We start from the raw sequence: 13,934 nt of genomic DNA on the forward strand, positions 1-13,934 counted from the left end.
GTCATTTGGCAAGGAGGACCCTTGTTGTTTGTATACCCACATTCACATGCACCGCGTGTACTATACACCCAAGGCATTGCGGTGGCCGATTTAATATTAACAGCAATAAAAAAGGCGACAGAAATGGCGGGGAAGACTCCAAAGCGATGTGTAGTTCCCTTTGCTCAAGAGGCAGTAGAAGCCTTTACAAGGGAATGCTGGCAATGGGCATACATAGTTCTCATTCTACAAATAGAGATTGACAATCACTACCCTCGCCATCCATTTGTTAACTTCTGCACACAGGTTTCAATAAAACGGGTGCAGAAGGTGCGAAGGGATCCAATTCAAGGGGCAGTTACCGTATTTACGGATGGAGCTAAAGGCGGAACAGGAGCAGCTATATTTAACAATCAACGATATTTTGTTTTAACAGCATCCCCTTCTCCACAACATGCAGAATTAGCTATTATCGCAACAGTATTACGCAGAGAGAGCGCACCCATGAATATTTTGTCTGATAGTGCATATGTGGTGAATGCAGTTCAGATGCTCGCTACACAGTGCCTTATTCTTAAATCCTCCTCAGTCTATTCTTATCTAAGTGAAATTCAGGGGTTATTAAATCAAAGAGAGCATGCTATTTACATAGGCCACATAAGAGCTCATTCTAATTTACCTGGCCCACTTACTCGAGGAAACATGATGGCAGATCACTATTCAAGATTCTTGCTTGCATGCACCGCTTTGGAACAAGCTAAAGAATATCACTCTAAATGGCATGTTAACACCCACACTTTAAGTTTTAAATTTAATATTCCCCGCAAGCAAGCAGAAGATATCATTAGATCCTGTGAAAAGTGCGTTGTTACCATAGTTCCAAAGATTCCTACGGGAGCCAATCCCCGTGGCCTTAAACCAGGACATATCTGGCAGATGGACGTTACACATATCCCCTCTTTTGGGCGACAAAGCTGTGTTCACGTCACTGTAGATACATACTCAGGTGTAATTATGGCCACAGCCATGAATAAAGAAGGAGTACAACAAGTAATCCAACACTGCTTGCAGGCTTTTGCAGCCTGGGGAGTTCCTCATGTGATCAAAACGGATAACGGCCCAGCGTATACATCAAAGCGTTTTGCTGCATTTTTGAAAGAATTCGGAATCTCCCATATTACCGGTATTCCATACAATCCACAGGGGCAAGCTGTGGTAGAACGCGCTCACTTATATTTAAAAAATTTAATAATTAAACAAAAAGGGGGAATAGGGGAAATGGCCACATCCAACAAGGATGTCTTGGCCCTAGCTCTTTATACAATTAATTTTTTGAACAAGAAAAAGAACGGTAAAACACCTGCAGAAATGCATACTCAATCAGTTGATAAGGAATCAATACAGTGGGTAATGTGGAAGGATTTACAGGACAACCAATGGAAAGGCCCGTTCCCCTTACTCAGAAGAGTACGAGGCGCCGTTTGTTTTTTTCCACAGGGGGCGGCACAACCAATATGGACCCCTGAGAGAAGAATTCGGTTGATAAACCTGCCAGCAGAAGATCTAGAAGAAGAAAACTCCATTTGAGGAAGAAAACAATGAATAACCAATCCCTGGGATCTTTGGAATACGGGACATTTTTCAACAAAATCTGAAGTAGCACGACAAACAAGAGTCAATAGCATGAAGATCACACTGAACTTTACACAGGCGCGTATCAACGCCAAAAAATAAAAAGAAAGGGGGATCTGTGGGGAGCAATTCGGACTATACTGTTACTGGAATTAAGATTTATTCTATGCATCTGCTCTCCCACAACATGGCGCTGGGAGAGAAGTAAACAGCTTCCGCACAGCTGCCTCCAGTTCAGCTAATAAACTGTAGGACTTGCTCCTGATTGGAGGAGAGCGGCGTGCTCGGCGTGTGGGCAGCCGAGTTGGGATTGGTGGAGAGGACTATATAGGAGGAGAGAGACGGCATGGTGGGTGTGGGTTGGTTGGAGAGTGCATTGGAGAGTTCGCGGGGAAGTTCGTTACTTCGTTCTTTCTCATTTCTCTACTCATTCTTGCTTTGGGAGTTTGCTGTTTACTTATTCTTACTTTACTATAGAAAGGACTTGTAAAAAAAAAGGGAACAACAAGCGCCCGGTCCGGTGCGGCTCCTCCGCGTGCGGAGGAGCAGCAGTGAATATCTGTATCCATTTCAATTACCTTTCATACGTTGCTCACCTAAAAAGGCCTTATCCAGTGTGTAGGACAATTTATATAAGCTCATTTATGCTTTCTTGCTAGTAAATAGTTGGTAATACATGTCTGTCTGTATGAACAAATGGGGATATTTATTTTCATTAAATCTTGATAGTGAGGCTGTGAGAAAATAGTAGTCACCATTAGCCAGGATTAGGCACCTGACTGTACTCTAACCAGGCTCTTTGAGCCCCCTTCTCGGCTGAGCCATAACCTTGGCCTTTATGGAAATGAGTGGATGCTAACATGGCCTCATTTCTAGATCCCCTTATTGAGTGCCTGACTGAGAAAATGCAGAGCTGTGAAAAAGATTCGCTGCCTCTTCCAGGCAACACTTAAAGAAGGGGTTGTTGTCTCCCAGCCTTTGTGGGACGATAGGTGGCTAACCCTGATGGACTCCAGTTGGCAAACATGGATGGATTTCTTGTGAATCAACTCCCCCTGCAAGCTTCTTATAAATTTCCACCTCCTGACTACTGAGTACCTGCTTGCTCCTATCCTTACTTCCTCATTCTCTCTTGAAAACTCCCATTCACTACTCTAAAAGAGTTTAGTTCATATTGGACTTTTTCTCTGTTCCAAGAGTTTATTGCTGATTAAAATCTGTCCTTATCACTTTAAGTCCTGTCTGGCTTTATTTATTGTTGACGTTTCAACTTCCTTTGGCAACCACTAGAAACTGGAGTGCATGACCAAACTGGCTTAAGCAAGTTTACAACTATAGGCTGTGTATAATTCTGAGAGTCGATGAGGTCTTAAATCCTCTGATCCCTTAATGTGTTTTTCTTCCCCCTTTATCACAACTGCAAATGAATTTATAGAAAACAGGAGTTGCTGCTGTGGATCCTTGTGACTTCCTGACAAGTGGTTGGCTTTGCTGTCCTTTAACTTTCTGCCCTTGTTGGTGCTACTGCTTTTGAGACACAAAAACTCATGATCAGTTGGGCTCCAGAATCATTCCTTGTAGAACAGAGTTGGACCCATAGGTACTAGGACATCAGGGTGGGGGAGCAAAGTTGGATTTTTGACCTGAGGGCTTGGAGTTTAAGGGAGTTATGGGTTCACTTGAGATCTCAGATGCTATGGGCTGAATTATGTCTCTTCCTACCCCCTGCTCTGCCATTCATGTCATTCATCTATTAAAGTCCCAGAATGTGACTGTATTTACAGATAGGCTCTTTGCTGTAGAAATCATGTTAAAATGAGGTCCTCAGGTGGGCCCTACTCCAAGATGACCGATGTCCTTACAAGAGGCAATTAGGACATTGACACTCACAGAAAGACCATGTGTAGAGACAGGGAAAGATGGCCATCTACAAGCCAAAGAGTGAGGCTGCAGGGGAAACCAACCCTGCTGACACTTTGGTCTCAGAATTCCAGCCTCCAGACTTCTGAGAAGACAAAATTCTGTGGTTTCAGCCACATTTCCTATGTCACATTGTTGTGGTCGCCTGGCAGCCTAGCAGACCAATCTGCCAGGGCAGTTTGTCTCTGATTTGGCCTCCCTGAGCTCTGTCCTTCATGTGTGGCTACGGCCTTGGCTCTCAATCTGAAGGCTCACAGGCTGGAATTGGGTTAAACATGCGGGGTGCCTAATAACATTCCTTTCCATTAGAGCAAATTCCAGGAGGCAGCCTAATGCCCAAATGACCTTAAAGGAGGAAGTGGCCTCAGATAGAACCTCAGACTCCCAAATGAGAAACTTCCTGTGGACATTCCAAGTGCTTCTAAAGATGACCTCGCAGATGTAACATTCTGGGTAATTTTTATTCTCTTCTCTGCAGGTGAGGAAATCTTCCTTTAGCTCCAAATAAAAAACACATACTCTGCTGCTAAAGAAATGGAAATGATTTCTCAATTCCAAAGATGGAAAGGCCCCAGGGTTTGTGGCTCTCTTCCTTCTCAGTGAGATTGTCTAACTCTGAAAATCCACCCTATCTGCTAGCAAGTAAACCAGGAGGGGCTGTAACTTAGTGTTTAAGCCTCTGCCTCCAGTGCTGGTATCCCATATGGGCAATGGTTTGATGGTTTGTGCCCTGGCTACTCCTCTTATGATCCAGTTCCCTGCTAAAGTGCCTGGGATGCAGTGGAAGATTGCCCAAGTGTGTGGCCCCTGCATCCAATTAGGAGATCTGAAAAAGGCTCCTGGATCCTGGCTCTGGTTTAGCCTATCTGGCTGTTGTGGCCATTTAGGGAGTGAACCAGAGGATAGAAGATCTTTCTCTCTGTATCTCCCATTCTTTGTCTGTAACTCTGCCTCTCATACAAACAAACAAATAATTTTTTTAAAGAAAAAGAAATTAAAGGGATACAAATTGGGAAGGAAGAAGTCAAACTATCCCTCTTTAAAGATGATGTGATTCTTTATTTAGGGGGCCCAAAGAACTCTACTAAGAGACTATTGGGACTCATAGAAGAGTTTGGCAAAGTAGCAGGATATAAAATCAGTGCACAAAAATCCACAACCTTTGTATATATAGGCGATGCCATGGCTAAGAAAGAACTTCTAAGATGAATCCCATTCACAACAGCTACAAAAACAATCAAATACCTTGGAATAAACTTAACCAAGGATGTCAAAGATCTCTACAATGAAAATTACAAAACCTTAAAGAAAAAAATAGAAGAGGATACCAAAAAATGGAAAAATCTTCCATGCTCATGGATTGGAAGAATCAATGTCATCAAAATGTCCATTCTCCCAAAAGCAATTTATAGATTCAATGCGATACCAATCAAAATACCAAAGACGTTCTTCTCAGATCTAGAAAAAATGATACTGAAATTCATATGGAGACACAGGAGACCTCGAAAAGCTAACTCAATCTTGTACAACAAAAACAAAGTCAGAGGCATCACAATACCAGATTTTCGGACATACTACAGAGCAGTTATAGTCAAAGCAGCATGGTACTGGTACAGAAACAGATGGCTAGACCAATGGAACAGAATAGAAACACAAGAAATCAACCCAAACATCTACAGCCAACTTATACTTGATCAAGGATCCAAAACCAATCCCGGGAGCAAGGAAATTCTCTTCAACAAATGGTGCTGGGTAAAGTGGATTTCCACGTGCAGAATAATGAAGGAAGACACCTTACACAAAAATCCACTAAACATGGTCTAAAGATCTAATTCTGCAACCAGACACTATCAAATTATTAGAGAAACCTCAGAGAAACCCTGCAAGATATAGGCACAGGAAAATATTTCTTGGAAAAGACCCCAGAGGCAAAGGTAGTCAAAGCCAAAACTAACATTTGGGATTGCATCAAATTGAGAAGTTTCTATACTGCAAAAGAAACAGTCAGGAAAGTGAAGAGACAACTGATAGAATGGGAAATAATATTTGCAAATTATGCAACCAATAAAGGATTAATAACCAGAATCTACAAAAAGATCAAGAAACTCCACAACAACAAAACAAACACTGCACTTAAGAGATGGGTTAAGGTCCTTAATAGACATTTTTCAAAAGAGGAAATCCAAATGGCCAACAGACACATGAAAAAATGTTCAGGATCACTAGCAATCAGGGAAATGCAAATCAAAACCACAATAATGTTTCACTTCACCCCAGTGAGAATGGCTCACATACAGAAATCTACCAACAACAGATGCTGGTGAGGATGTGGGGAAAAAGGGTCACTAATGCACTGTTGGTGGGAATGCAAAGCCAGTATGGAACTCAGTTTGGAGATTCCTCAGAAACTTGAATATAACCCTACCATACAATCCAGCCATCCCACTACTTGGAGTTTACCCAGAGGAAATTAAATTGGCAAATAAAAGAGCTATCTGCACCTCAGTGTTTATTGCAGCTCAATTCACAATAGCTAAGACATAGAATCAACCTAAATGCCCATCAACAGAAGACTGGATAAAGAAATTATGGGATATGTACTCTATAGAATACTATACAGCAGTAAAAAAAAGATGAAATCTGGTCATTTGCAACAAAATGGAGGTATTGGAAAACATCATGCTGAGTGAAATAAGCCAGTCCCAAAGGGACAAATATCATATGTTCTCCTTGACAAGTGACAACTAACTGAGCACCTAAAAGGAAACCTGTTGAAGTGAAATGGACACTATGAGAAACAATGTCTTGATCAGATCTTGTCCTGACTGTCGAGGAACAATTACTATTTTATTCCTTTTAGTATTTTTTTGTTCTACTTAGTACCATTAGTTGAACTCTTTAATTAACACACAGTTATTCTTAGTCGTTTAAATTTACCTGAGAAGTGATCCCTGTTAAATATGAGTGGGAATAAGAGAGGGAAGAAATGTACAGTCCGGCACATGCTCACTCGAAGTTACCATTAATGGTAGAGCTAGAAATGTGTCAGTGGATTCCAATTAAATCCCATCAAGGAGGCATGTACCAATGCCATCTTATTTGTTTAAGTGATCAGTTTTAGTTCATAATTGATCAAAAAGATAAGACTAAGTGTCAAAGGGATTACATACATAAGACCAGTTTCTGCAAATAATAATTGATGGAATTAAAAAAAGAGAATGATTCTACATGGGAAGCAGGATGTGTAGCAGACTCATAGAATGGCAAATGCTCTAAACAGCAATGTGGCCTCAGATTCAGCCCTTAAGGCAGTTAGATCTGACTAAAAATCCCATGAGAGTTTCTCAGGCATGTTAAGCCAAGACACTGTGCCAAAAAAAAAAAAAAATTGACCTAAATGAAAGATCTCTGTAAGTGAGATCCCAGCGGGAAGAACGGGCCATCAAAGAAGGCAGTACCTTTCTCTGAAGGGAGGAGAGAATTTCTACTTTGAATATGGCCTTGTCTAAACAAGATCAGAGTTGGTGAACTCAAGAGGCTTCCATAGCCTTGACAGCTCATGACAGGAGCCTCGCATGATTACTGATGTCATAAATAAGAATGTTAATTGTTAAATCAACAATGGGAGTCACTATGCACCTGCTCCTCATATAGGATCTTTGTCCTTAATGTGTTGTACTGTGCGAATTAATGGTAAAAATGCTACACACTATACTTTATGTGTCTTTGTAGGTGCAGTCTGTTGAAATCTTTACTTAGTATATACTAATTTGATATTCTGTATATAAAGATAATTGAAAATGAATCGTGATGAAGAATGGAATGGGAGAGGGAGTGGGAGATGGGATGGTTGCAGGTGGGAGGGAGGTTATGGGGGGAAAAGCCGCTATAATTTAAAAGTTGTGCTTTGGAAATTTATATTTATTAATAAAAGTTAAAAAAATAGAAAGTAAACGAGGAAATTGATCTTAGGATTGGGAGGAGAAAATCACAACTACTTTCAAAATATATCGGCCCTTATGGTTTCAATGGCACGTCCTAAGGTAGGCTATGATGTGCCTCATTCTGTCTCTTGCTTTAGTATTTGCGTTCTACTTGCCCTGTTTGTTGGCAATGATAGACAGCCTTCCTCCCCATAATTATATTGTTGGCAGTCCCTTTGGATATTTGAAACGCTTAAACACAGTTAAATAAATTGTGGCTTTTCCAAAATAAAGAAACTAAGAAGGGTGAATCAGGCTGTATTCTGCCTGATGTCATTTGTGAATATACCAATTTGGAATCTATCAGTTTTTTATGTTTTGGGATTGACACATTTTTTCCCTATGGATCCTTACATTTAAAGAAATATTTTAATAGCAAATGTTTTCTATTTTACTTCTGTGAATTTTATATTTAAAATGGAAGTACATTTACTTGTTCTGTCTTCTTACATGCAGTAGACTTGGATGGGAACAAATCAATTATTTTGAAGCACCTAATAAATATGCTAAAAATAATGTTTAAAGTGTAATTTTTCTAAAATTTACCAATATATGTTAACTCATAGAGCCTTGTATAGTTGATAAATCACTGAGTTACTGGGTACTATGATTTTAATGTGGGCATATCCCTCCCTAAATAAATATGTGGAAATCTAACTCTATTTTTATTTTACAGATTTTTATTTATTTATTTGAGCAATAAAGTTACAGAGAAAGGGAGAGACAGACAGAAAGGTCTTCCATTCACTGGTTCACTTCCCAAATGACTGCAACAGCCAGAGCTGGGCCCATCCAAAACCAGGATCCAGGAGCCTCCTGTGGGTCTCCCATGTGAGTGTAGGGGCCCAAGCACTTGGGGCCATCTTCCACTGCTTTCATAGGCCATAAGCTGGGAGCTGGGTCAGAAGAGGAGCAGCTGGAACATGATCCAGTGCCTATAGGGGATCCTGACAACACAGGCAGAGCCTCAGCCAGCTATGCCACAGGGCCAGCCCCAAAATCTAACTCTTAATAAATGCGACAGTTTTAAGAGATGAGACTTTTAGGTGGATAGAAAATCATAAGGGCCTCACCCTCATGAATGCGATTATTGCCCTTATAAAAGAGGCTGAAGGGGCCTGCCTCGCCCCTTCTGTCATGTGAAGGCACAGAGGAGGTATCGCCTCTGATTAACAGGTTCTCATCAGACACTGAATCTACTGGCACGTTGATTTGGCAATTCTCAGCCTCAAAGACTGTGAGAATACATTTGTGATGTCTGATATTTGATCAGTTTGAGGTTTTTATTATTGTGGGAGGAATGGACTGAGACATGAGATACAGTAAAGAATTCTCAAGATTGATGCGTTAGTCTGGAGAAAAACTTGTAAAAAATGCAAATTGGGGTTGGTGTTTGAGGTGTTACATACTGTTTAGAGTGGCTGCCTCACACATAGCTGTGCCTATATCCAGTAGCTTGCTCCAACTTCTGATCCGAGGTTCCTGCTGAAGTGGTGATGGCTCAGTAGTTGGGTTCCTCAACCCTACATGGGAGACCTGAATTGTTACTTTCTGGTCATTAAGGGCACATGGGAAATGAACCAGCAAATGGGAGAGTGTGTGCTCTCTGCTTCTCAAATAGATAAATAAAAATCTAAAAAATGCGGAGGGATAAGCAAGTAACTGATTGTGGAGTATGAAGCAATACAGTGTTCCTAGGAGAATCATTGTCTTCTCCTGCCTCTGAATGAGTTAGGCTCTCATGAATCCTGTATGTGAGTGTTTGAGGTCTTTGACCACTGGTGCGACCTGAGCTATTTGAGTAGCTAACCCTATCGAATGTGTTCTCCTGAAGTCTTGAAGAACATTGTCAAGTAAATAGCAAGAGAAATATCACTACTTTCACACTTCTTTTTTCTTTTTTCTTTTTTTTTGACAGGCAGAGTGGACAGTGAGAGAGAGAGACAGAGAGAAAGGTCTTCCTTTGCCGTTGGTTCACCCTCCAATGGCCACCGTGGCCGGCGCGCTGCGGCCGGCGCACCGTGCTGATCCGATGGCAGGAGCCAGGAGCCAGGTGCTTTTCCTGGTCTCCCATGGGGTGCAGGGCCCAAGCACTTGGGCCATCCTCCACTGCACTCCCGGGCCACAGCAGAGGGCTGGCCTGGAAGAGGGGCAACCGGGACAGAATCCGGCGCCCCAACCGGGATTAGAACCTGGTGTGCCGGCGCCGCTAGGTGGAGGATTAGCCTAGTGAGCCGTGGCGCCGGCTCACACTTCTTTTTTCAATTGTCTAGCTATTTCAAATTACATAATCACATGAGCATATATATATATATATATATTTGTGGCTGGTGTCTGAGCTACATTTATGTTAGAACTGTTGCTGAGGAATACAAAATATCTGAGGTTCACTTTGAGAGTGAGAAAGTAGATTTGAATCCACTTCCAATAATGCAGAAAGAATGTCAGGCAAATTTTTGGTTGAAGTATTATGAAGGATTTAACTTAAGTGATTGACAAAACACCAAACATGCGTTTTTCTTGCCTGTCTTCTCACCTCCCTCTCTTCTTTTTTCCCTGCCTCTCTTTCTCTATTCCTTTACTTTTTGTTCCTTTTCTACCTGCCTGACTTCCTTCCTCTCTCCTTTCCTTCTTCCCTCCCTCCTTTCACTATTTCTCTATTTTGGGTTCTTTTTCTGCTTTTTTCACTTGGAGGGAAGAACAGGATAGCTGGAATCAAATAGTTTTTTTTTAATTAATTAATTTTATTTATTTGAAAGAGTTACAGAGAGAGGTAGAGACAGAGAGAGAGGTCTTCCATCTGCTGGTTCACTCCCCAGATAGCCACAGTGGCCAGATCTGTGCCCATCCAAAGCCAGGAGCCAGGAGCTTCTTCTGGGTCTCCCACATGGATGCAGAGGCCCAAGGACTTGAGCCATCTTCTACTGCTTTCCCATACCATAGCAGAAAGCTGGATTGGAAGTGGAGCAGCCGGGTATCAAACCAGCACCCATATGGGATGCTGGCTCTTCAGGCCAGAGCTTTAACCCACTGTGCCACAGCACCAGCCCCAGGTTTTTAACTTTTAATTTAAAAAAGTAGACAGATATAGGAAGAGACAATGGAAGCCAAGAAGAGAAGAACAGAGCATGTGGGTAGCCTGAGACAAACAGACATCCTGAGCTGCCTACTCCTGTGGCACAACTTTAAGCCATGGTCTTTAAACATTTGTCCTACACTTAATGCACAGAAGGGGCTGGGCACTGTTTAGAGCCCAGGAGGAGGAGGACCACCTGGTGCACAGCACAGTTTCTCTATATTGTTAAGGGAATTTGGCTCTGGGCCCCAAATTTGCACGTCCTCCTCCACCAAACAAGAGTCCAGCACGCTCCAGATAGGTAGCAGAGCAGGACCTATTTTCAGTTCTCCTCTTTTTGATTACAACTGCTTAACTTTCTCCTAAACATATGCAGTTCTGTCCTTGAAAAATATTTTAATAAATACCATTTTCTCTGTCTTGATAAATCTCCACTGGAAACTAAATATCCCAGTGATATGTAATATCCCTTCTAGATTGGTATGTGGGGCAATTATTATTCTAAATGAGGGTGAGAGAGGAAGAGACTTTGTGGGAGACAGGACTCAGTAAGGTTAAGTTCCAAATGTTGTAAAATTTATTTGTGAATGTGAAAAGAGAGAGGTTCAAGGATCATATTAATGTGTTCAGTGTCGCTCCCCGTCTTCGTGGAGGAACGACACAGGACCCTGCGTTGTTCTTTCGTCTGCTTGGCCCTCCCCGGGTTTGCTGCTGGTTCTTCCCGGGTTGGCTACCGACCCTTTCACCTCTGTGGAAGGGCGGTTCCCCCTGCCACTTTCCCCACTTCCGCGGGGGAGCGGCACACCGCCGGCTGGCTCTCTCGGGGGCTGCTCAGGTGTTCCTTCAGATAGATGTTCCTGGTGCATGTTGTCTCTCTCCTCCTTTATAGTCCTCTTCCACCAAACCCAACTCTGCTACCCACATGCCGAGTACGCTGCTCTCCTCCAATCAGGAGCAGGTCCTACAGTTTATTGGTTGAACTGGAGGCAGCTGTGTAGAAGCTGTTTCCTCCTCTCCCAGTGCCATATTGTGGGAGAGCAGATGCATAGAATAAGTCTTAATTCCAGTAACTTAGTCTAGTCCGAGTTGCTCCCCACAGATCCCCCTTTCTTTTTATTTTTGGCGTTGATACGTGCCTGTCTTCGGTGCCCTGTGGCACACACTCTGCTCTGCTTGCTAGAGTTGCCCACAGGTGCTTACAAGCCCTACCAATCAGGCAAACCAAATCCGGGTCCTCTCTTCGCCATGTTGTGAGGAGGTTTTTAGGCGCTGATGCATGCCTGTGTTCGGTGCCCTGCAGTGCATGCTCTGCTCTGCTAGAACTGCCTGCAGGTGCTTACAAGCCCTAGCAATCAGGCAAACCGAATCCAAGCCCTCTCATTGCCGTCTTGTGGGGAGACTTATTGGTGTTGATAACGTGCCTGTCTTCGGTGACCTGCAGCGGGTAAGCTGCTAGCCACCAGCAGGTGCTTATCGTCTTACTAATCAGGCAGGCCGAATCCAAGCCCTCTCATTGCTGTGTTGTGGGGAGGCCTTATTTTTCTCTATTTCTCTATCTCCGGGCATTCCTATTTCTCCTATTTTACTTCTATCTACCAGCATTCCTATGTCTCTCATTTTATTTCTAAACTTCTGTTTCTCTTATCCCCGTGGCTTCATCCTCCCTAACATATTTTTCTCTACCCGGTATGTTTCCTAACTTTTCTTCCAACAATATTCCCCTCTCACTTCTCCTGGCTTCTCCCCACAGTCCGTATCCGAGTCCAAGTTTCTTCTAGGTTTCACTTTCACTTTCAACCTGCAGTCTGTATCTGAGTCTAAGTTTCTTCTTGCTTTCACTTTAAATCCTAGCTTTCAATCCTAACTTCTTTCCCACAGTCCGTATCTGAGCCTATGCCTAGGCTTTCAATAGCTTCTTCCGGCACCTTTTCCGTCCGGCTTTCCCCTAGGCTCTTCTAGTCTCTCTCTCCGGTATTTTCCCGCTTCTTCCCTCCTAGGTTTCCTATCCGAGTCACGGCACCATTATGTTGCTCCCCGTCTTCGTGGAGGAACGACACAGGACCCTGCGTTGTTCTTTCATCTGCTCGGCCCTCCCCGGGTTTGCTGCTGGTTCTTCCCGGGTTGGCTACCGACCCTTCCACCTCTGTGGAAGGGCGGTTCCCCCTGCCACTTTCCCCACTTCCGCGGGGGAGCGGCACACCACCGGCCGGCTCTCTTGGGGGCTGCTCAGGTGTTCCTTCAGATAGATGTTCCTGGTGCATGTTGTCTTTTTCTTCCTTTATAGTCCTCTTCCACCAAACCCAACTCTGCTACCCACATGCCGAGTATGCTGCTCTCCTCCAATCAGGAGCAGGTCCTACAGTTTATTGGTTGAACTGGAGGCAGCTGTGTAGAAGCTGTTTCCTCCTCTCCCAGTGCCATATTGTGGGAGAGCAGATGCATAGAATAAGTCTTAATTCCAGTAACTTAGTCTAGTCCGAGTTGCTCCCCACAGTTCAGCTCCTTTCTCGGGAGTTTGCTTTGCAAGAAAGCCTACTGTCTAGTGTATTCTGCCATTTGAAAGACAATGTGCACTTTTAAAAATGATGTGACTGGCCCTGTGGTCCATGAGCCTAGAGTTGTTTTGCTTCACTGTGAAATGAGTATGTCATAGGCTTAGTAATTTTCTGCCTTCTAGTGAAATGGTAAGAAAGACTATATGTTGGCTTAAAGGTTTTGCAAATTAAATTATGAAATATTAGTCTTATGGCAGATTTCATGTGTGACATTGAAACCAACATTTCCAAAGAATGGAAATGATTCAGAGCATTATGTTTATGACTGTGGAAGCAGCAGTCAGAGGTAATTAAAGAAGCCACACGTGCTGGTGACTAAGGGTATAAATGAGATTTATGGAATGATGATGTCTTTGTGTTGCTATACCAAACTCAGCAATTTGGAAAATAGTGTCAAGGATTCTGAGTCTCCTAAACAATTAGAAACAACATGTTTCTACACAGCCAATCATCCATGTTGTATTTCCTGGGTAGGAAATAACTTTATCTAGTCCTGTAAATGGTTGCTTTCATATTGCACGAAAATAAAGTTGGTCTTTTTTCCCCTCCAAGGCGGGGTATCTGCAGGGACAGTTCCTTTTATTGTAATCAGAGAAAAGTTTGTCTGAAAAGGGAGGATGCATGAGAGCATTGACCTGAGTTTTTCCCATGAGTAGTGACCATACGGTGCCTTTGATTTTCCAGTAAGATCTATTTGGATCTCTATCCTTCCTTCCTCCAACTCTGTTTCTCTCCCTCCAAGGCTTGTTCTCACCTTCTTTTCAAGATATGATTAACAGTTCCTCATCT

At 42.9% G+C, this 13,934-nt stretch overlaps 1 pseudogene; it reads right to left on the reverse strand.

Annotated features, from left to right (window-relative positions):
- The window catches only part of LOC100338670 (pyruvate dehydrogenase E1 component subunit beta, mitochondrial-like), a 136,479-nt pseudogene that overhangs the window by 84,412 nt on the left and 38,133 nt on the right, over positions 1–13,934 (reverse strand).

The sequence above is a fragment of the Oryctolagus cuniculus genome, chromosome 4, assembly GCF_051225735.1.
Source record: "Oryctolagus cuniculus isolate XC-2025 breed Fujian yellow rabbit chromosome 4, ASM5122573v1, whole genome shotgun sequence".
Taxonomy (NCBI): Eukaryota; Metazoa; Chordata; class Mammalia; order Lagomorpha; family Leporidae; genus Oryctolagus; species Oryctolagus cuniculus.